Source organism: Geotrypetes seraphini, chromosome 5 (assembly GCF_902459505.1).
Source record: "Geotrypetes seraphini chromosome 5, aGeoSer1.1, whole genome shotgun sequence".
NCBI classification, from domain to species: Eukaryota; Metazoa; Chordata; class Amphibia; order Gymnophiona; family Dermophiidae; genus Geotrypetes; species Geotrypetes seraphini.
In genome coordinates, this window is record NC_047088.1 from 206,778,770 (window position 1) to 206,803,183 (window position 24,414).

At 41.3% G+C, this 24,414-nt stretch overlaps 1 protein-coding gene across 1 annotated transcript in view; it reads left to right on the forward strand.

Annotated features, from left to right (window-relative positions):
* The window catches only part of LOC117360618 (sodium channel protein type 2 subunit alpha-like), a 349,967-nt gene that overhangs the window by 185,160 nt on the left and 140,393 nt on the right, over window positions 1–24,414 (forward strand). The window lies entirely within an intron of this gene.

Consider the following 24,414-nt stretch of genomic DNA (forward strand, 5'->3'; position numbering starts at 1 on the left):
AACAAAATATCTGCTGTATTCACTATGCAAATATAGACCCTCCTTTACAAAGCCATGCTAGCATTTTTAGTGCCGGCTGTGGCGGTAATAGTTTGGACGCTCATAGGAATTCTATGAACGTCAGAGCTGTTACTGCGGCGGCCAGCGCTAAAAACATTAGCGCGGCTTTGTAAAGGAGGGTTTAAATTTGCATAGTGAATACGGCAGATATTTTGTTAATTTGCATTTAGGAAGATCTAACAGTGAAGTTTTCAATCTGTAGGTAAAACACAAATGCTTTTAATTCATGTATTAAATTATGATTTAAGATTCCCCCGTCCTTGAAAAAGTAACATAACATAACATTGTGCTTATTGACCGCGTAACCAGAAGTTCAACACGGTTTGCAAAAAGTTATAAAAATAAACATGTTAAATAGAATAAGATAATTCATTAAGCAGTCAAATATTTAGAAAAAAGATAGGTCTTCAATTGTTTTCTGAAGTATCCATAAGAATGGGTAATAAGCAACAATATTCGGAATTCGTTGTCATGAAGAACTGTCTGAGAGGCCAAGTATTGCAAAATGCGTCAGCAAGGGGACACAAACTACACATAAGCTAAGTCAAATAACTTCATAATTTATATTTATAAAACAGTTTAAAAAGTATTTATAAAAAAGCTAAAAATGCCAGGCTGGGAGTAATGAGGATTCCTACCACCATGAGATATGTTACTCAGGTGGATATCTGAAAATCCCTGATAAGCTTGTGCATTGGTGCTTCTACAGTGCCTTACAACACTAACTAATTGAGGAAGAAGTTTGTTATTGAAGTGATCAAGAGAAGAAATAAGGGTGTATTGATAAAATGGTTTGTATGGTACAGCCACAACTTGAATACTGAATGCAATTCTGGTTGCCATATCTCAAAAAGATATAGTGGAATTAGAAAAGGTATAGAGAAGAGTGACAAAAATGATAAAAGGTTTTGGACAACTTTCCTATGAGGAGAGGCTAAAGCAGCTAGGGTTCTTCAGCGTAGAGAAGAGATGGTTCAGAGGTGATATTTTTTTATTTATTTATTCAATTTTCTATACTGTTCTCTCAGGGGAGCTCAAAACAGTTACATGAATTTATTCAGGTACTCAAGCATGTTTCCCTGTCTGTCCCAGTGGGCTCACACTCTGTCTAATGTACCTGGGGCAATGGGGGGATTAAGTGACTTGCCCAGGGTCACAAGGAGCAGCGTGGGTTTGAACCCACAACCTCAGGGTGCTGAGGCTGTAGCTTTAACCCTGCGCCACACTTTTATGATAGAGGTCTCTAAAATACTGAGTGGTTTTAATGGATGTACAGTAATTTACCTTGAGCTACTACTGAAAAAGGCAAGAACTACTATTAATTATTTCTAAAGCGCTACCAGACGCACGTAGCACTGCACAGAGTCACAAAGAATAAGAAAACAGTCCCTGCTCAAAAGAGCTTACAATCTAAACAGGCAAGACAGACAAACAGGATGTCATGGATACAGTCAAGGAGAACGGTCAATCAACGGGCTGGGTTGGAAGGCAGAGGAGTAGGGTTAAGGATTGAAAGCTATATCGCTATATCAAAAAGGTGGGTTTTCAGTCTGCTTTTAAACAAGGGAAGGGGCTTAACGGACAAACTCTGGTAATTTATTCCAGGCATAGGGGGCAGCTAGTTGAAAGGAACGAAGTCTGGAATTGGCAGTGGAGGAGAAGAGTACAGCTAAGAGCAGCTTATCTGAGGAACAGAGTTCTCTGGGAGGTGTATAAGGAGAGAGAAAAGAGGAGAGATATTGAGGGGCAGCAGAATGAACACACTTGTAGGTCAGCAATAGGAGCTTGAACTGTATGTGATGGCAGATAGGGAGCCAGTGAAATGACTTAAGGAGAGGGGTGACATGAGCGTAGCAAGGTTGATAGAAGATAAGTCGTACAGCAGAGTTTTGCACAGATTGCAAGGGGGAGAGGCAACACTGCGGTATACAAGTTAAGAGTAGATTGCAGTAATCTACGCGTGAGGTTACAAGAGCTTGGACAAGGGTCTGGGTAGTGTGCTGAGAGAGGAAGGGGCGAATTTTGGTGATATTGAAGAGAAAGAAGTGACAGGTCTTAGCAATTTGTTGGATATGCATAGAAAACTAAATCCAAGTATCTTTTATCCTGTGGTACAAAATATTCTAAGTAGATTTAATAATTAGAATAACAGCACATGCCAATTATAAATAAAGTTTCAATAGTGATAAAAGGTAAGAGAGGCTCTGAGATGTTCCTTTTCATTGAAATATTGGCATGCTGACAGAATCACTTTAAAAAAGTGACCCATTGTCTAAACAGCTTCTTTCTTTCACTGGTAAGTGCATTAAGAGAGCAACCTTTAAAAAGTACTTTTACCTTAAGTCTTTACATAGGTTTTCAAAGGAAAATTTCATGAAAATCAAGTCAAGAAAAATATGCACACAAATCTGCAATAAACTGCTTGGTCCTAAGAATGTCTCATTGTTCTGTAGATAAACTTGTGTTTTATGAGATTACAAACATAAGTTCACTTACAGATAGTATGTACAATCTTCAAAGACCTCCACCTCTACCACAAAGCACTGTATTTTGCCTGGAAATACCTTTGAAAATTGCCCTCCCTGGGACTAAGCCTATGAACTATTTTAATTAGCAACAGTTTATTGACAGTACAATATACACTGCCTTAGCAATAAAACCAAGCTGCAATATTAACAAGGCAATCATCAAATAAGTTATGATAATGTATGGAGAGAGAAGAGAATTAAGTAGACTTAAAAGCTAGACGAACCTGAATAGAAATAGTGCAACCATGTTGAGTACAAAGCTTTGATGATATATTCCAGTTCTGTTGAAATCATAATAATGGTGGTTCTGTTCAATTGTATATTTCCTATATCAGAAGTTTGTAATACCTCATTTTGTTTTCACTGGTTTATATTATTGTATTGTGAATGTTTTTAAACTCAGGTCAAACATGTGTGTGGTAAAATATCTGATCACAGTGTAATTCCTTTTTGTTGGATCAGTAATTGGTCAGTGTTTGGATAATGTTCCTAACAATTTTGAAGTTCTGAGATTTTTTCAGAGTAGAGAACTGGAAGTAAAGGGGTACTGTCTTAACCTTTATTGCTTACCCTTCTTACTTCTCACAGGGGTAAAACCTATCTGGAACAATCAAGGATGCAGCTCTGATGCTGTTTAACAGGACAGAGAAATGTGTCACCACTTTTACAAAGGTTAACCAAATGATACTTTATAATTACAATTAATTTTGATCAGCTTGCATGAAACTCAGCTTTGTCTCTTGCCTTCCATTGCAGTTCAGCACAAACACACAGCTGTGTGCAAAACTGAATCATGCGACTTAAATCACGGCATGGTCAGGCAAGATTGGCAACTTCTCGATTTTTTAATCTACCTAGTAACTTCTTCAAGAACCTTTATACATTTAAATGTAGCTCTTATCAAGCGCATGCTATACAGGCTTTTTCAGATGATTAGAAATCTGTATCATTTGTCAGAATCAGAATGTGAAAATTAACTTCTTCATGGAAATTTCTCCCAAATTATACATGTTTTGCTGATAAATATAGCAATGGGTATATTCTATATTATTGTTACATAATATATAATTTAGAGTCAGTACATTTGAATAGTTTGCTTAAGCTTCTGCGCATAGTTTTTCTTTGAAGAATTATGGATGCTCCTTTAATTGCTTGTAAGTCTTTATTGAGGTTTACCTTTTTATTAGAAATTTGAACACAGCAAGTAAATAATACCAATATATATATTTTCCACATTCATTCTCCCCCCACCAAAAAAATAACATCACCAATCTAGATTTCAGGCCATAAGAATACTTTTTAGACTGCCTCACAAACTGTGCCCTTTTACTTAAATGTAATACTGCTAACTTGGAGCTAAAGAATTCAATGTTCTCCAGCAAATGAATTTTTTTTAAATTTAAGAGCCAGTTTATACCATTTGGCCGAGCTACAGTTCCTGTCAACGCAAACAAGATTATGGCTGTATGACAGCTGTTTATAAACTAGTAACATAAGAATAGCCTTACTGGTTCAGACCAATGGTCCATCTAGCCCAGTATCTTATCTTCACGGTGGCCAATCCAGATCACAAGTACCTGGCAAAAACTCAAATAGTAGCAGCATTCCATCACAGCTTTTAGATCCAGATCCTTGTTTCCCATACATTGAGCATTAGAATATACTGCTTTCCAGACATTGCCCCCTTTTCCCATTTGTGTAGAACTGTTTAGTGATTCACTTAATTGAGGGTTTATACTCAACTGGAGGATTCATCATGCTGCCCCAAAAATTCTAGTTTAAAGCCTTCTTCTGTAGGCTAGTCAGTCTGCTGATGAAGACACTTCTTCCCTTCTTTGATAGATGCACACCATCCCTGCTCAGCAGCCCTTGGAAATTCATCACATGGTTCAGGAAGCTGAAACATTCTCAACGATACCATCTGCATAGCCATGCATTTATCTCCAGGATGCGAGCTTCTCTGCTTTTGCCTCCGCCTTCCTACCCCTTTTCCTCTTGTTTTTGTGAGTCCTGTATTGCCAATTGTCATGTCCTCTGTTCATGACCAACCTTTCTCCAGTTTTTCTAATTTGTAAACCATATAGATTTGGATCACATCATTTCTTGAAGATAGGACCTACTCTGATTTTACTTCTCAATTGACATCTTCAACCTTTAAACTGTCCTGTGGCGTGCCACAGGTCTCTGCTTTATCCCCAGTTTTGATAAATATTTTTCTTGCCCCTTTAATGACTATTGTAGAGGAATTTGGTGTCAAGGCTTACTGCTATGCAGATGATATGTTACTTGTTGCTAAAATTGATCTGAACAAATTAAACTTAGACAATCTTCAGAATTGCTTATCGGCAAAAAGATCATGGCTGAATTCAAACAAACTAATTTTAAATATTGATAAATGCCACTATTGTTGGATCTCAGGACAAGGAATAAACCCAACTGGTAAACTGTCATTTCTAGGCAAAACAATTCCTTCAGTTCAAAAATTTAAATATCTCTGTGTGATTGTAGACCAGGGATGGGCAACTCCAGTCCTCGAGAACCAGAATCCAGTCGGGTTTTCAGGATTACCCCAATGAATATGCATGAGATCTATTTGCATGCACTGCTTTCAATGCATATTCATTGGGGAAATCCTGAAAACCCGACTGGATTCCGGCCCTCGAGAACCAGAGTTGCCCACCCCTGTTGTAGACTCTCATTTAACATTCAATGATGAAATCTCTGAAATAGTTTAATAAAAAAAAAGTTGGTACATGCCTTTTTCAATTCCAAAATTGACTATTGTAACATTATGTATGTTGGCATTTCTAAATTCAATCTTAGATGCCTCCAAACATTACAAAATACTGAAGTTATTAGGACATAAAGGGCAATTCAACCACATCACCCCTCTTTTTCTGCATTACCATTGGTTGCCCATATCATATAGAATTCAGTTCAAAATCTTAATATTAACTCATAAATCTTTTACACTCAACCTAGTTACTTGAATTTATTAACAATTCCATATACACCCAAACGTACACTTAGGTCATTGCAAGACAATAGATTGATAATACTATCTGTTAAAAGGACCAAGTGGGAATCAAGAAGATCAATGTTTTGGTTTTTTTTCTACTTGACCCCTTGCTTATGGATCCAGTTTCAAAACTTTCAATGCTTAGAGCCCAGTTAGCCTTTAAAACACTATTGGAAACCTTTTTATTTTAGTTAGGTTTTGATGAAGGAATCCCCCAAAATGATCACTTTTATTAGTTTTCTTTGGGTGATGACAGTGGGCTCTCCTTTTTGACATAATGATTCATTTATTTATTTTGTATGAATGTTTGGTTCTTTTTGTTAGGTTTGTCCTATGTTCTTTGCCTTTTAATCATAATTTATATTGTAAACCATTGAGAACTGTCGCAAGCTTTGGTGGTATGTCTAGTTTTAATAAACATAAATATTTACTTGTTAATATTTGTTGTATATCAAATAAACCGAACTGAACATTAATCAAAGATGGATCTTTCAGTTTGTTGTGGACATACTAGTACCTCATTTCTAGTCCTTGGGGAACGCATGTGAATATGTGCTCCCCATACTATTGTGAACTCTTTCTTCAGTTTGGAAGTTCTTGTCAAAATTGACTTTTACATCTATATCATACTCTGCAGTGCATTCCAGTGCCAGAATGAGGAAAGATTTGAGCTCTTCTGTATCATAAGTATCTTTTTTTCCCCCCACCAAATATACCTTCCTAATAATCACGGTCCTTATCCTCTCACTTGCAGGGAGGCTGGATCATCAGATCAAATGCACTTTTGGTCTGGATGTAAATGATGTACCCTGATATTTCCTACAAACTGCCCAATTATATGCTAATTACTCTGCAATTTAGGGCAAAATAAAAACATGTGACCTACTATTCCTATCTTTCACGACAGAATGCCATACTCTAAATTTATTACTATATGAAAATATTACCAGAACTGCAAAATACATTTGCACTCTGTTGTGGAAGAGTGATGCTTTATAATCATCCGTCATACAACTATAAATCTTGTGTGCATTGTTTCTATATGGTTACTACGGATGGGCTGACTGGATGGGCCATTTGGCCGTTATCTCTCATTATTTTTCTATGGTATGAACTGACTCATAAATTTTAAAAAAATAATAATAATTTGCTAGAGAACGCTGAGTTCTTTTACTCCAAGTTATGTAAAATAATGAAGTAGTACATTAGAACTATGTGCCCCTTTTATTAAAATGTGTTGTTTTTACACTTAACTGCAAAATTTAAGGTCTAGTAAGTGCAAAGTCTGTACAGTAAATGCAGGGGGTCAGACACTTCATATAGGTACTGTGTTATATGCATTTGCAGGGCTATCTACCATTTAATGTTGTGCTGGCCTTCAGCACAGGTCTTCTGTGGTAGTTCAACCTGACCCCCACTGCTAAAGGCCCTCTGATCCAATCCCTCCTAATATTCCTCTGAGCACAGCTCATCCATACATGGAACCTCCCAGGCAGATCCACCTAGATGGCATCTCCCCCCAAACTTTATCCCCCCCACAGAATAGACTCCCTTGATCTGTCCCAGAGTAGCCTTGCCTGATCCCATCCCCCCTCGCAGAGAAGATACCTAAAAAATCAGACCACCCATACTCCGATCTTTCCCCGGACTTTGCATGGAATTTGCTCTGGTAGTCTAATAGTCACAGACCCCCGTCCCCTCATCCCATCCTGCTGCAGCACTGGGTTCAGAATTGTGCTAGTGACTCCTAGCAGTAGTCTTCGGGTACTGCTGCTTAAGGGTCAATCTGCCAAGTAAGGGCAATTGTGCCTTATATGACAAATTGACTCCTACCAGCAGTACCACAAGATTAACAGTAGGAGTTATGGGCACCATTTTGAATCAGGTGCCAGGAGGGGAGCAGAAGATTGCTGTCATCCCAAATCACTAGACTACCAGAGTATCCCCCAGATTAATCCCTAAGGGGGAGTATGGGATGAGGAGAACAGGGTATTTGGGAGGCTGATTTCCTATGGAAGGGTTTGAATAGAGGAAGATATGCTCTGTGGAGCAGATTGAGGGGACATAGATTGTGGTTACAGGTTGCAGGCTGCTGGTTGCAGTTTAACAACCAACTTATGAGATGGTGTTAAATGCAGGGTGACAGCATGCAGCAACAATCTGTGTTTGAATAATGTCACACTAGCTGTCACACTAGCCACTCCTCAACTCTTCCCCTATTATGCCCAGAACCTGCCCACACGTATATTGACAGCTATTGGGTCTCATTTTCAAAGCATTTAGGCACACAAAGCACCATGAGTTATTATGGTACTTTGTGTGTCTTAAGTGGGGAATGCACAAAGCTTTAGCAACCCAGTAAAAAAAAAAAATACTGGGTTGGGAGCGATTTTAATTTACTGGATGATGCTCAGCATAATAGCATGCAAATTGTGTGGAGAAGTCCCGGTAAAAGATTGGGGGGGGGACTGTGCCTAGCACATGGTCAGAAGAGCAAATCGGTAGGTACCCCTTTTCCTCCTCCTCCTGTCAATCTTGCTGTTGCTGCAAAAAAAAAAATTTTTGTCGCAGTTTGTAATGTATTTGCATAGGGTTCTCGGTGGAAGCCCCCAAGAATCCTTTTGAGCATCGGAGGATGAGCTTCTGTGCCACATAAGATGGTTTAACAAGTCTTACCCTCACAGAAAGCGTTTGAGCATTGGGACCTAACTGCTTTGAAAATGAGCCCCATTGTGTTTTAAAACCCATGCTAGCTGCTTAAGACAGCTGATTAAGAGGGCTCCGGTGTTATTCATCCACTCCATCACCTTTTTTTGTTTGTTTGTTTACTATTCCCTTAAGTTTTGTTTTGTATTTAACTGAACAAGATAATTCCATATATTTGACTAGGTAATACTTACCTACTAAACTTGATATGTGGAAATTAAGACTACCGTAAATCCTTTCCCCTGTTTTCAAGCAAAGATTCCACTCTATAAAATAGCTAGTTGATTTGTAAAAGTATTGTTTATCTACTTTAGGCTGGCAGAGCACATGCTCAGTCTGCATGTAGCATAAAACATGTAGCACTGCATACAGGCTGGTATCAATTGTGAGAGCAACTGAGAGACTGGTGCAGCACAGGACAAGTGAACTTACAGTAACCAGGCCATGGTGCAGCATCAAGGAAGTGAGAGCAGTGGCAGTCTGTGGGAGAGTGCAGCATGAAGGTTTTTCTGGGAGATGCTATATAACATGACATGGGGGGAGAGAAGCATGGTGGCTGCCTGCTTGGAAGAGGCAATAGCATAACACAGGGAGGAAGGCACAATGGTGACTTGCACAGAGACCAAATCTGCTCAACTTTTTCTTTTTCTAGCTACTAAGTACAGTTGGGTGTAAAATTTAGATACCCAAGTTCAAATTGTATGTTTCAGATAATCACTAAGGGGCACTTTGACTAAAGCTTAGTGTGCATTAACAGGCATTCTAGTGCAATGTGACTAGTAGCCCTGAATGCTAGGATTATGCATATGAACCTGCAAGTTCAACTCTGCCTTATTCCCAGTAGGCTTGCTCCTGCCCTCTCAGTTTTTCTTCTGCAAGCAAGTTTTTCAGATGTGTTTCTGATATGTTCTGTGTCATTTTTTTTATTTTGGGGAGGGGGGGTTCCTATCATTTTAAGTTTGAGGCTCAGTGCCCAGAGGTTTCCTCTTGTTAGCATCTGCCTGGCAGAAAACGCAGACTCACATGGTGAAAATCTGCTGCTGGCAGGATCAGCCCTCATGGACACCTGTCTAGCCAGCCTGCTGTAAATATTTTTGAAACTTGGGGGGCCAACCCTTGAGTATCTGCTCTCATCCTTGATTTATCAGGAGCTTGAGAACAGGCTGTCCGGCTCCTTCCCAGCTTGGTGAGCCGGCTGAATGGTCCTCCTTTCATCATCGTGGCAAGATAGCTTCTGGGGGTTGAGGCTCAGTCTGACCAGCAGCCCAAAGATCAAGTTCGTAGAGTGAATCTGTGAGGCAGAGTTCTTCTCCATTTGTTCCAGCTGCGCTTCTAAACTGAAGCAGTCAAGTACCACATGAGTAAGGCAATTATAGCCTAAGGGGAAAATTGGGAGTTTTGGAAAAGTGAAATGTGAAGGTTTCTGGGGCCAGAGCTATGGTCCCCCTCCTCCAAAACCCCTTTCCCTATAGATTTTTAACTTCAGGGAAACTCCTGGGCTGGTTTTGGTGCAAATTCACTGGTGGTGGCCACCTTGGATTTTAAACGATCTTTTTTTTCTTTTTATCTGCCTCAAAACCCCTCAATTTTGCTTAAAATCAATAGGGATGGGCCATCAAGCTTTTCTACCCCATGTATCAGGTTTGTGCTGGATGGCTAGTCAAGGAGCATCCATGTGCCAAGGGGCACAAGGGGGAGGGGCAGGAGATTTTTAATTCAGCCTCCTCTGAGTCCTCCAGGACTGGGGATCCACAGAAGGCTCAATTCCAGGGGAAGAGGCCCTCTCCAGAGCCCTCTGAAGGAGATATGGCAAAGTAAAAACGCATGAACACCGTGGAACCCAGGAAGACCTTCAGAGACTTGACAAATTTAAGACTGGTCTAAAAACTTTCCTATTCTGCGATGCATTTAATAATCTTTAGAACCATTATTCCTCTTCTTCCTATTCACAACAATCTCTTTGACAAAGCAACCCCTCCCTTTATGTACTACCCAAACCCCTACTATCTCCTTTTTCTTCTCAAATATGTAACTTTACCCATCCCTTTATTCCACCCTCACTTTCCAGTACGTCTGGTAATTGTTTTTTTTATATGTTCACACATTTTTATTTTTCTCAGTTTTCCCTATCTTTTTAATTCGATTGTTAACCGGCCAAATATTAATTTGATGGTTGGTATATCAAAATCAATAAAACTTGAAACTTGAGAGTCCCTGGCAGAGTCATTGAGACCCCCTGTGCAAGGCTTAAACCTAGATTTTGTGAGTCTGATGTACAATGCTTATTTAAACTGCTGGGGTCTCCCAGCATCTGCTGAAGTCGTGACAGTGGTAGCAGCACCGGGAATTAGTTCTTAGCCCATGCCATGTGCAGATGAGGACCCAGAACTGGACCAGGAGGTCGAGTGTGACATCAACTGGGAGGATGGAAGATCCAATTCCATGCCCTTATTGTCCCAGAATGCAGTTTCCCCAGCAGGATCTGGTTCTCTTCATGAGACCAGCGTACAAGAATCTGAGGTGGCCCTGAGTCAGGGGAAAGACCCTACAGTGCAGCAGCTGTTCAAGGCATCAGCCTTCCTGGGCATATTAGCTAATTTGTTGCATGAATTGTAGCTGAAATTTCTACCAGCCACTGCAGCTCAGTGATTCTGACCACATTCTTTTCCTCACATCCTGACATCATGAAGCTAGTCACTGACCACTGGGAGTCTCCAAAGGGGTCCCTGTGAGTGGCCAAGATTATGGCTAAGTTTTACTCCATGGCTCAGGATTTTCAAGAACTGTTTGTTCAGCCAAAGGTGGATTTACTGGTAGCACAGGTCACCAAGCAGATTGCCTTGCTCATTGAAAGAGGTGTGATGTTGAAGGGTACTCAGGACCGCAAGATAGACATGATTCTCAAGAGGTAATTTGAAGCTTTAGCCTTAGGAATTAAAGTAGCAGCCACGACTTCCTTTGTGGCATATGCTTACCACACTCACTATCTTGGATTTGTCCTCGGAGGCAGATGAAGACCCTCAGCTGATCCTTTCTGGGGTGAATTATGTAGTAGATGCTCTGTATGATGACATGAGTCATGAGCAAGGTGACTCTGGACCAGACAATGGGCAGGAGTCTTGGCTTCTAAGGCCACCCTCAGCAGGCTTCTCTTCAAGGAGCAAATGCTATTTGGAAAGGGTCTAAATGACCTGATGGCCAGTGTTACAGACCCTGGGTATCTCAGAGTTTGGGGCATGGGAATTTTCAAGGTTCTTGAAGATTCTGTTCTGATGAAGAGGTCTTTCAGGGGTCATGACAGGGGGCAGAAGGCAGCAAGCCTCTGGATCTCGCCCCTCCCAGCCTCCAAGAAAATGCAATGATGCCAGGTCAGCAGCCACATAATCCTGGATAGGGGTAGGCTGTCGGCCTCCTGGACAGTCTGGGTATAGGCACAGATGTTGGGTCCTGGAGGTTGTTTGAGAAAGTTACAAGATCTAGTTCTGTGCCCCCCTTCCAGACCTCTTTGTAGATTCCCAAGCTGGCTGGAGAGAGCTCTCAGAGTCCAGGCAATGTTGTAAAGGGTCCTGGATATTCAAGCCATAAAGCCAGTTCCGGATGAAGACTCATGCTTAGGTAGATACTCCAAATACTTCATAGTACCAAAGAAAGACTCAGACAACTGGAGGCAAATTCTGGACCTCAAGTCGTCATTGCTGTGCTGAAAGTACTGTTCTTCTGCATGGAGATCGTTCAGTCATTGCAGCAGTGGTGCCTAGGGAATTTCTTGAATCCCTGGATTTGACAGTGGCCTATCTCCACATTCCCATTTTTCCAGCTTACAGGAGATACTTGCGGGTATAATAATAATAATAATAATTTTATTTTTATATACCGCCATGCCCATCGAGTTCTAGGCGGTTCACAACAATTACATTAGGATCCGCATTGACATGCCGATTTACAAACAATGAATTGGGTTTACAAACAATGTATTGGATTTACAAACAGTGTATTGGATTTACAACATCTTCAGCCGAACATGGCTGAAGGAGCGGAAGTGGGAAGTAGAGAGGGAGGGAAGGGGTCAATAGAGGGGGGGGCCGGACCGAACGGGCCAATTTATAACGATTTATTGGATTTACAACCACTTTAGCTGAACTTGGCTGATGAAGAAGGAAGAGGGTAAGTGAGCTGGAAGACAGCGATCAGTAAAGGGGGGAAAGGGTCGGGCGTGTGGCCAGGTAATTCCGGAGAGGGGGCGTTAGGGGGCTTGTTTGTTGAATAGATAAGTTTTGAGTGTTTTTCTGAAGTCGAGGTAAGTGGGAGCCTCGAGAATCATTTGGGCGATCCATGGGTTCATCTTGGCTGCTTGGAAAGCGAAGGTTTTGTCTAGGAATCTTTTAAGATGACAGAGCTTAAGCGAGGGGTAGGCGAACAGTTGAATTCTGCGGGATTTCTTGTTGGTGTAGTAAAGGTTAAAGAGGAGATTGATGTATCTTGGCGAAAGGCCATTTACCGATTTGTAGCAGAAGCATGCGAATTTGAAGAGCACTCTGGATTCGAAAGGCAGCCAGTGAAGTTGGTGGTAGAAAGGGGTGATATGTTCCCATTTCTTTAGGGCTTCAGACATGCCAATCGTTGTTCGCTAATACTTTCGCGATACAACCAAAACTTTGATGTTTGGCTATGGCTGTGGCTTCTTCATTCGCCCATTTATAAATAATTTTTAAATTTTTTATATATTTTTTAAACTTTTTTTTCTTTCAAACATATAAAGTGCTTCTCTTAAATATCTGTAAAAAAGTTAACTTAGCTTTTTAGAAATTCTCCTTAATAGGATCGGGTCGGGGCTTGTCACATCGACATGTTTCGCCTGAACGGCTTTTTCAAGATATCAACCCCTATAAAAATGAAAGAAGATATCACCACACATACCCATTATTAATGATTAATATCCCTCAAGGGAGTCATACAGTAAAAACATACTAACTATATGCTCACCCTTAATTTTATTATTACCAGGCCATCCCGATATCTGCTACTTTTATGATCTGTCAAAGATGGCCGCGGCGTCTTTTTTCTCCATTTAAATACCACCCCCATTCGGTGATCTCATCTCTCAACTAGCGAATCAGGGCCGTCCCATTAGATTAACGAAGTCCACTCAATTTCTTGGTTTAAACCCCCCGGCATCACCGTATTTAATTTGAAAATCCATTTTTGTTCTAACCAATTTAGCCTGCGCTTGTAGTTTCCACCCTCCCACCCTTCTTTTATATGAGATATTATGCGCCATTTTATGTCCATACTCTCATGTCCCAGGGACTCCCAATGTTCAACTAGAGGGGCTTCCATTATTTTATTCATGATCCTGGATTTATGCTCATTGAGTCTGATGTTCATCTGGCGACTTGTTCTGCCCACATACATCAACTTACAGGGGCATATTATGACGTAAACTACATTATGCGTCTTACATGTAGTCGTCGTGTTAGCTGTAATGTTAATCTCCCTACCAGGGGGTTGCCATTCAATTCCTTCAATTGTGCTACTGCACCATTGGCACCTCTGGCATTTCTGATGCCCAAGTATAGACTGTACTTCATGCTCCTCTATATTGTAGCGGTATCTTGCTAAATGTTCTCCTATATTTTTACCCCGTTGGTAAGTGATGGTAGGAAATTCTTCAAAAACATTAGGGATTGTTTGTAAGATATGCCAGTACTTTTTCATACTATGTATTATATATTTCGACTTCACATAAAAGGGCAAGACACATGTCATTCTGGTATAAAGTTCATCGGAATCCTTCCTCTCAGTCACCGTAGTTGATGACGGTTGTAATAGTAACTCCCGATTAGCGTATTTTGCCCTCAAAAACGCTTTTCGAATAGCTCTATTTGGGTACCCTCTCATTTTTATCCGCTTTTCCAGTTGTCTAGACTGGGATATGAAGTCTTGTTCTTCTGAGCATAGACGGCGTAATCTGAGAAATTGCCCTACCGGCAAATTGTATTTCAATCGGTACGGGTGGTGACTATGAAATTTCAATAATGTATTTCTCGCCACAGGCTTTCGAAACAAAGTAGTAATGAACCTTCCTTGTTCAAAACTTATTGTAAGATCCAGGAAGTTGACCTTGCCTTGGTCATAATCAGCTGTAAATTTTATATATTGATTCAAAGCATTCAGTTCTCCTATGAATCTTAATAGCGCTTCTTCAGAATCCCTCCAGACGATAAATACGTCGTCTAAAAAACGTCTCCACATCCCCACCTTTTCAAAATTCTGCATAGAATAGATAATATTTTCCTCCATACTTGCTAAATACAGGGTGGCTACCGAGGGGGCCAGCGTCGCCCCCATCGCCACACCCTGTATTTGATGATAGTACTTCCCATTGAACCAAAAATAATTTGCTGTTATAACCATTTTTGCTAAGTCCATCAAAAATTCTGATTTTATTCTAGGTTCCCCTATACGTTTCTCCAGCACTGTTTTTATGATGTCTAACGCTGCCTGTTGCGGGATCATGGTATAGAGTGATGTGATGTCCAAAGAGGCCAATATAGGTACTTCTGTGGGGCATTCCATATCTCTTAACATGGTGATGAAATGGGAGGAATCTTTGATGAATGAAGTAACTTTCATAACAAATGGTTGTAAAAAACAATCCACAAATTGTGATAGCGGTTCTAAAACCGAGCCTTTTGTGGATACTATTGGCCTACCCGGAGGGGCCTGTAAGCTCTTATGCACTTTTGGGACCAAATACAATTTTGGAGTTCTGGGCCATTGCTCCATAAGAAAATTAGCTTCTTTTTTCGTTAACATGCCATTTTTTAGTCCTGGTTCAACTATGGTCTTAATCTGTTCCTGTAACAATTTTACTGGATCTGTATCTAACAGCCGATATGCTGTCGTGTTGTTCAATTGTCTCTGAGCTTCCAAATTGTATTGGTCTCTATCCTGTAATAATAAATTATTAAAAAACACCTGTAAAAACTCCTGAAGATAAGATGACTAATTTTAGGGGTTACACGGAAGAACAAGTCCAAAATCTCCTTTTGAGACCAGCCTTATTAGATGACACTAGCGAGTTGGGTTCACATACATTATGGGAAGACTGGGAGAATGTCCAGAAAAGAAAAATACGGGCAGAGTTACATGGAAGTACTCTTATACAATATTTAAAGAAAACAATGATTCCTCGGGGTTTGAGAATGCTTAAGGAACCGCGATTATTTACTAATGACAAAAATTTTTTAGATAAGTGGATTGCCATTCTAAACCAGTGTAGCAGAGATCTGATGGTATTGATTGTAGAAACAACAACAAAAGTGGAGGAGGAGTTGAAGATTAAATTGGATATTATGGAACAGGAATTGAAAGACAAATTTCCAATAGAGGAATTTGAAAAGAACCTTTCGGATTTTCAGCAGTCTTTAGTTGCATTTAAAGAGACATTGAAACAATCAAAGATAAAGAAGTTCAGGAGAGATGAGTTTGATTATATCAATGAAAAGGTTTACACTTGGAATAAAAAAGATGCGCGGCAATTCAAACAAAAGAAGGTAGCATTCGAAAAATCGTCTGACGAATCTGAATACTCAAGTGAGGGAGGAAATGAAAATGAACAAACTACGGTCACCACTGCAGCCCCAAAAATTTTTTTAGGGGGACCCAGAGGAAGATCAAGAGGGAAGAGAGGGCGAAATGTAGCCCCGAGAGGATCAATGGGCCCGGTGACACGGAACAGTCAACAGTCATAAATCTAACTAACTGTATGTTGACTAAACATCAGGAGGAGGTTCTACAGTTAGGACTCAATTTCATTCCCACTAGTTTATATGATCCGTTTGCTATAAGAGTAGCATTTTTTTAATTTATAAGAAAAATACAACTACCGTATTTGCCGGCGTATAAGACGACTTTTTAGTACCTTAAAATCCTCCCCAAAGTCGGGGGTCGTCTTATACGCCGGGTACAGTTTACATGCCCTTACTTGCGGGGCTGGATGTACTCAGTCGCGCGGCTCTTCTTCTCCCTACCTTCTCTGCTTGCAGCACAGAGCCGAACGGAAGTCTTCCCGACGTCAGCGCTGACGTCGGAGGGGAGGGAGGGCTTAAACAAAGCTTAAACAAAGCCCTCCCTCCCTCCGACGTCAGCGCTGACGTCGGGAAGACTTCCGTTCGGCTCTGTGCTGCAGGCATGGCAGGTAAGGAGAAGGAGAGTAGCCTCGCGGTTCGAGGGGCGGCCGCCCCGCCCCGGTTGCAGCACAGCCGGCCAGGTTCCCTTACTTTTGTGGCACTTCCCCGACCGACCGATAACAGCCCGGGTCCGACAATCCTCCCTGCCCTGTAGCCGCGAATCTAAATACCTTCTTACAGCAGCTGTAAGAAGGTAATTTAGATTCGCGGTTAAGGGCAGGGAGGTTTGTCGGACCGGGGCTGTTGTCGGTCGGTCGGGGAAGTGCCACAAAAGTAAGGGAACCTGGCCGGCTGTGCTGCACCCGGAGCGGTAGAGAAGGTGTGCGGAAGAAGGGGTCGTCTTATACGGCGAGTATAACACAAAACTCTATTTTTTAACTGAAAGTTGGGGGGTCGTCTTATACGCCCAGTCGTCCTATACGCCGGCAAATACGGTACGTATATTTTTCTGTGACAATCCTCCCAGTATAGATATTTCAGTGAAAAAACCCCCTAGCAATTGGATGCCTCCGGGAAGTATGCACCATTCCGTTCTCACTTTTCAACAACTGGTTGTATTAGATCTTGAAAAACAAGAAAAAGAAAACATGGGGCGGTTTATCCCGAGAAATATGGACAGACATCAACATATAGCATTGAAAGAACTTGTGGAAAATAAACAAATTATGATTTTGAAAGCGGATAAAGGGGGGGGCCACGATATTACAGGATAGAGACCAATACAATTTGGAAGCTCAGAGACAATTGAACAACACGACAGCATATCGGCTGTTAGATACAGATCCAGTAAAATTGTTACAGGAACAGATTAAGACCATAGTTGAACCAGGACTAAAAAATGGCATGTTAACGAAAAAAGAAGCTAATTTTCTTATGGAGCAATGGCCCAGAACTCCAAAATTGTATTTGGTCCCAAAAGTGCATAAGAGCTTACAGGCCCCTCCGGGTAGGCCAATAGTATCCACAAAAGGCTCGGTTTTAGAACCGCTATCACAATTTGTGGATTGTTTTTTACAACCATTTGTTATGAAAGTTACTTCATTCATCAAAGATTCCTCCCATTTCATCACCATGTTAAGAGATATGGAATGCCCCACAGAAGTACCTATATTGGCCTCTTTGGACATCACATCACTCTATACCATGATCCCGCAACAGGCAGCGTTAGACATCATAAAAACAGTGCTGGAGAAACGTATAGGGGAACCTAGAATAAAATCAGAATTTTTGATGGACTTAGCAAAAATGGTTATAACAGCAAATTATTTTTGGTTCAATGGGAAGTACTATCATCAAATACAGGGTGTGGCGATGGGGGCGACGCTGGCCCCCTCGGTAGCCACCCTGTATTTAGCAAGTATGGAGGAAAATATTATCTATTCTATGCAGAATTTTGAAAAGGTGGGGATGTGGAGACGTTTTTTAGACGACGTATTTATCGTCTGGAGGGATTCTGAAGAAGCGCTATTAAGATTCATAGGAGAACTGAATGCTTTGAATCAATATATAAAATTTACAGCTGATTATGACCAAGGCAAGGTCAACTTCCTGGATCTTACAATAAGTTTTGAACAAGGAAGGTTCATTACTACTTTGTTTCGAAAGCCTGTGGCGAGAAATACATTATTGAAATTTCATAGTCACCACCCGTACCGATTGAAATACAATTTGCCAGTAGGGCAATTTCTCAGATTACGCCGTCTATGCTCAGAAGAACAAGACTTCATATCCCAGTCTAGACAACTGGAAAAGCAGATAAAAATGAGAGGGTACCCAAATAGAGCTATTCGAAAAGCGTTTTTGAGGGCAAAATACGCTAATCGGGAGTTACTATTACAACCGTCATCAACTACGGTGACTGAGAGGAAGGATTCCGATGAACTTTATACCAGAATGACATGTGTCTTGCCCTTTTATGTGGAGTCGAAATATATAATACATAGTATGAAAAAGTACTGGCATATCTTACAAACAATCCCTAATGTTTTTGAAGAATTTCCTACCATCACTTACCAACGGGGTAAAAATATAGGAGAACATTTAGCAAGATACCGCTACAATATAGAGGAGCATGAAGTACAGTCTATACTTGGGCATCAGAAATGCCAGAGGTGCCAATGGTGCAGTAGCACAATTGAAGGAATTGAATGGCAACCCCCTGGTAGGGAGATTAACATTACAGCTAACATGACGACTACATGTAAGACGCATAATGTAGTTTACGTCATAATATGCCCCTGTAAGTTGATGTATGTGGGCAGAACAAGTCGCCAGATGAACATCAGACTCAATGAGCATAAATCCAGGATCATGAATAAAATAATGGAAGCCCCTCTAGTTGAACATTGGGAGTCCCTGGGACATGAGAGTATGGACATAAAATGGCGCATAATATCTCATATAAAAGAAGGGTGGGAGGGTGGAAACTACAAGCGCAGGCTAAATTGGTTAGAACAAAAATGGATTTTTCAAATTAAATACGGTGATGCCGGGGGGTTTAAACCAAGAAATTGAGTGGACTTCGTTAATCTAATGGGACGGCCCTGATTCGCTAGTTGAGAGATGAGATCACCGAATGGGGGTGGTATTTAAATGGAGAAAAAAGACGCCGCGGCCATCTTTGACAGATCATAAAAGTAGCAGATATCGGGAAGGCCTGGTAATAATAAAATTAAGGGTGAGCATATAGTTAGTATGTTTTTACTGTATGACTCCCTTGAGGGATATTAATCATTAATAATGGGTATGTGTGGTGATATCTTCTTTCATTTTTATAGGGGTTGATATCTTGAAAAAGCCGTTCAGGCGAAACATGTCGATGTGACAAGCCCCGACCCGATCCTATTAAGGAGAATTTCTAAAAAGCTAAGTTAACTTTTTTACAGATATTTAAGAGAAGCACTTTATATGTTTGAAAGAAAAAAAAGTTTAAAAAATATATAAAAAATTTAAAAATTATTTATAAATGGGCGAATGAAGAAGCCACAGCCATAGCCAAACATCAAAGTTTTGGTTGTATCGCGAAAGTATTAGCGAACAACGATTGGCATGTCTGAAGCCCTAAAGTAAAGTTTTCACACATTGGTCAGTTAGATAGAAAACACTTTGGAATTAGACTAATGTGAAGGAGGTGACTTAATGTTTACCCATTTCTTTAGGCCATAGATGAGGCGGACGGCGGTGTTTTGGATCACTTTTAGTCTCCTGGTGGTTTTCTTCGTGGAGTTCAAGTAAATAATATTATAGTAGTCTAGAATGCTGAGAATGGCAGATTGCACTAGAAGGCTGAACGAGGAGTCATTGAAGTATTTTTTTATGGTTCGGAGTTTCCAGAGTACCGCAAAGCATTTCCTGACGCTGAGGTCGGTGTGAGATTCTAAGGATAAATGTCTGTCCAGCGTAACACCCAGGATTTTTATGGTGTTTTCAAGGGGGAAAGGCCTTCCTTTTAGTTGGATTGTGGTGTCCTTGATTTTGTCGTTGGGGGAGGCCAGAAAAATCTTGTTTTGTCGGAGTTTAGTTTCAGCCTGAATGCTAGCATCCAGAGCTCAATCTGGTTGAGGATATTTGTAATGTAATCGAGTGTTTCGGGTGAGAAACTAGTAAAAGGGATGACTAGTGTGATATCATCTGCATAGATGAAAAATTTGAGTTTGAGGGTGTGTAGTAGGTTACCTAGGGAGGCTAGGTAGATATTGAACAGGGTGGGGGATAGAGGGGAGCCCTGCGGTACACCACAGGTGTTTTCCCAGCAGTATGAGAAAGCGTTGTTCTGGTGTACTTTGTATGATCTATTTTTTAGGAACCCCTGAAACCAGTTGAGGACCTGATCAGAGATACCAATGTGTATATGTACTGAAGCAGCATTTCCAGTTTTCCACTCTCCTCTTTATCCTTGCCACTGTGTCTCATTGGTCTCTGACCCTGAAAAAGGACAAATTATTGCATTTGCTAGACTTAAAAGTTACCAATGAGTTTCAAGTCTCTGATCACCTTTTTGTTCTGATCAGTCATGCTAAGAAAGGCAGGTCTGCGTCCAAGGCCTCGATCTCCAAATGGATTAAAATGGGAATTTCCTCTGCTTATGTGGACTGTGGTAAGCAGCTGCCAATTGTGTTGAAGGCATATTCCACCAGAGGGGTGGCTATCTCATGGGCAGAGGCGTAAGCGGTCTTCCTGTGGAGATTTGTAGAGCAAGTCCTATAGAGTAGATGTGGCAGCCAGGAAGGACGCTGCTTTTGGGTTTTCAGAATTAAAGGCAGGCTCGGTAGTCCTGCCCTAGACTTCAGGGATTGCTTTGATACTTCCTAGCGTTCAGGACTACTGTACTAGAAAGAAAGATTAGATTCTTACCTTGATAATCTTCTTTCTTGTTGATGTGTCTAGTAGTCTTGAAGCCCCACTCTGTGAGAGGGTTTTGCCTGCCTTTGGTCTTAATTTCAGTCTGTGTCTGACTGTGAAGAATTTCTCTGTCTCTCAGCTAAGCTGAAGGAAAAAAAAAAGGGGATATCAAGCTTGAGTTTCTGCTTCTTAGCAGGACATGCAAGTAGCTAAGAGCTCTATAAATGTTAGTGCCTGTTGCACACAGTTTTGTATCATTTTGATAATGTTATACTTGTTTCAGAGCAGAGCAGAACATAAGTATAGTTGGGGAGTTCTCTCCATTGCCCTCCTTTCAGTGATGTCTTCTGTTACAGTAGTTCTTGACTGCTTTTGTACAAACTGAGGGGGGCAGGAACAAGCCTACTGGGAAGGAGGCAGAGTTGAATGATGAGTGATATCATTCTGCAAGCAACTTGCGGGTTCAGGTAAATAACCCTAGCTTTTAGGACTACTAGACACATCCAGAAGAAAGAAGATTATCGAGGTAAGACCCTAATCTTTCTTTAATATATGCTAAGGTCCATATGACCCAAAGGCATAAAATGGCACACACAGCATTTGGCACGCTGTAATATCCATTTACACCTGCTGAACTTTAGTAAAAGGGCACCTAAATGAATAGAAGCTGACAAAACCTCTATATGCCACAAAGTTAAATGTGATCGGGTCAATAATTAAAGTAGTTTAAAAGACTAGAAATGGCTCCAGTTAAATCACTTGTTTGGAGCAAACTGGTCATTTTCCATTTTTTTTTTCCAATGATATTTTATTGAAAATTTTATAAACAGGTAACAGTACAAGCAGTAATTAGGCAAAATCAAAATGTACATAATAATACAGCAAATGACCATTATCATAGAACAAACGAACATAAACATTACCTCTGCCGGGTCAGACCAGGGGTCCATCGTGCCCAGCAGTCCGCTCCCGCGATGGCCCCCCAGGTCCATGACCTGTAAATTCTCCACTACCTAAATTGTTTATGCCCTAATCCTGAAGTACCCTGCATAGTAACCCTGCATATACCCTGTAATCCCTGTAATCCCTTTCTCCTTCAGGAAGTCATCCAATCCCTTTTTCAAACCCAATATTGTACTCTGTCCTATCACCTCTCCTGGAAGCGCATTCCAGGTGTCCACCACCCTCTGAGTGAAGAAGAACTTCCTAGCATTCATCTTGAATCTGTCTCCTTTCAGTTTTTCTGAATGCCCTCTTGTTTTTGATGTCCCCACTAGCCTGAAGAATCTGTCCCCCTCCACCTTCTCTATGCCTTTCATGATTTTATAAGTCTCTATCATGTCCCCTTTAAGTCTCCGCTTTTCCAGGGTAAAGAGCCCCAGCTTCTCTAGCCTTTCAGTATATGAAAGGTTTTCCATGCCCTTAATCATCTTTGTTGCTCTTCTCTGGACCCTCTCGAGTATCGCCATATCCTTCTTAAGGTGCGGTGACCAGTATTGGACGCAGTACTCCAGATGTAGGCACACCATCGCTCGATACAGCGGCAGGATAATTTCCTTCGTTCTGGTAGTGATACCTTTTTTGATAATGCCCAACATTCTGTTTGCCGCCTTTGAGGCCGCTGCACATTGTGCCGCTGGCTTCATCGTTGTATCCACCAATACCCACAAGTCTTTTTCTAGGTTTCCTTCCCCCAGTACCCTCCCTCCCATCGTATAGCTGTACATCGGGTTCCCTTTCCCTATGTGCAAGACTTTACATTTCTCTACATTGAAGCTCATCTGCCATCTTTTTGCCCACTCACCCAGCTTGTTCAGGTCACTTTATAGATCTTTGCATTCCTCAACAGTTCTGACCCTACTGGATAGCAGCAATACATACAAACAAAATCATTACAATACAAGCCCCATGCCTCCCCCCCAAAAAAAACCCTCCCCCCAACTACTCCCCCCCAAAACCTAAACATTCCAAAATACCAACATAAATTACAAAAGAGTTTCCTTCCAGACAATATAGGGATTCCAGATCTAACCTGTCATTTTCAGTGGCACTTGACTGTTCCTCATCTAGCATCACCCTCATCTCTCTCTCTTCCCTCCCCATCCAGCATCACTCCTGTGTGTGTCTCTCTCTCTCTCTTTGTCTCCTCTCCTAGATCAGTGACTGTGGCAGCAGCATATTCAACAGTGATTAAAAAAAAAAAAAAAAAATCAAACTGGATGCATAAGACCTTTTCTGGTGCTAACTCTGCTGATCCCATACCTTTGATGCAAAATGTTTGTTTTTTACAAATATTTTTTGTTTGTTTTTTTAAAATACTGTATTTGTATTGAAAGTATCTGGGCAAATTCATACATTAAAAAGAGTCGCATTACATTATCTGTATCAAACTGTGAACCACATGCAGGATACCCAGCAGCAAGATAAACAAAATCCACCATTAACCTGTATAACAAATACTACGTACATAAGAACCAGTGGTCTATCATGCCCAGCAGTCCGCTCACGTGGCGGCCCTTTTGGTCAAAGACCACCGCCCTAACTGAGACTAGCCCTACCAGCGTACGTCCTTGTTCAGTAGAAACTTATCTAACTTAGTCTTGAATCCCAAATACAATCACACATGTTAGTCCAACGTAGAAAGTACTTGTCCAGCAAAGCAAACCATCAACCCAGTACATAAACATGTCAATCTGGCCCAGGCCACCTTAGGATACAGAACATGCAATTCAATGTGGCTGTCTCAGCTGCAGTAACTTGGCTGGTGGGGATTTATTTCATTTTTTTTGGTGCAATAATGCTCCTGCCCCACAGGAACAGGCTACATACCTTACTCTGCTACCCCTGATTGCTCAGTTCGCTGACAGGGCCTGTCTCCTGCAGAGAACTCCCAGTTGTCCACACAACAAACAAACTGATGGTGCATCTTTTCTCCCGCTACGTGAAAAAAGGATTAGAAGTAATAAGTAAAGATTCATTATCCCAGGACAAGCAGGCAGGTATTCTCACTAATGGGTGATGTCATCCGACAGAGCCCCGATATGGATGTCTCACAAGCATGTCTTGCTTGAAGAAACTTAGAAGTTTCGAGATGCCCGCACCGCGCATGCGCCACTGCCTTCCCGCCCGATGGATCGGGCGTGTCTCCTCAGTTCTTTTCTTTCCGCGGAGCTGAGAAGTTTTACTTCAATTCTGCGCTGACTGAATTCACGTTTTATTGCCTTCTAATTCTGCGATTTTGGATTTCTTTTCCTCTTTTCGTGTGTTTTTCTTATTTTATTTCAAAAAAAAAAAAAAATTTTTTTTTCTTCCGGCGAGTCGGCCAGGTCGGCCACGTGGCTCAGGCCCGGCTCCTTCAATCTAGCGGTGGAGCTTTTTCGGCCTATGTCCCGGCCAATCACCGGTTTTAAAAAGTGTAGCAAGTGCCAGTGCGCGATTTCGCTGACGGACCCGCATCGACGCTGCCTGCAGTGTCTTGGTCCAGAACATTTCCCGAAATCGTGCCGGCCTTGTTCCACTCTAACAGCGCGAGCGTTTAAGCGGTGCTGCCTGTTGTGGGAGTCGATGT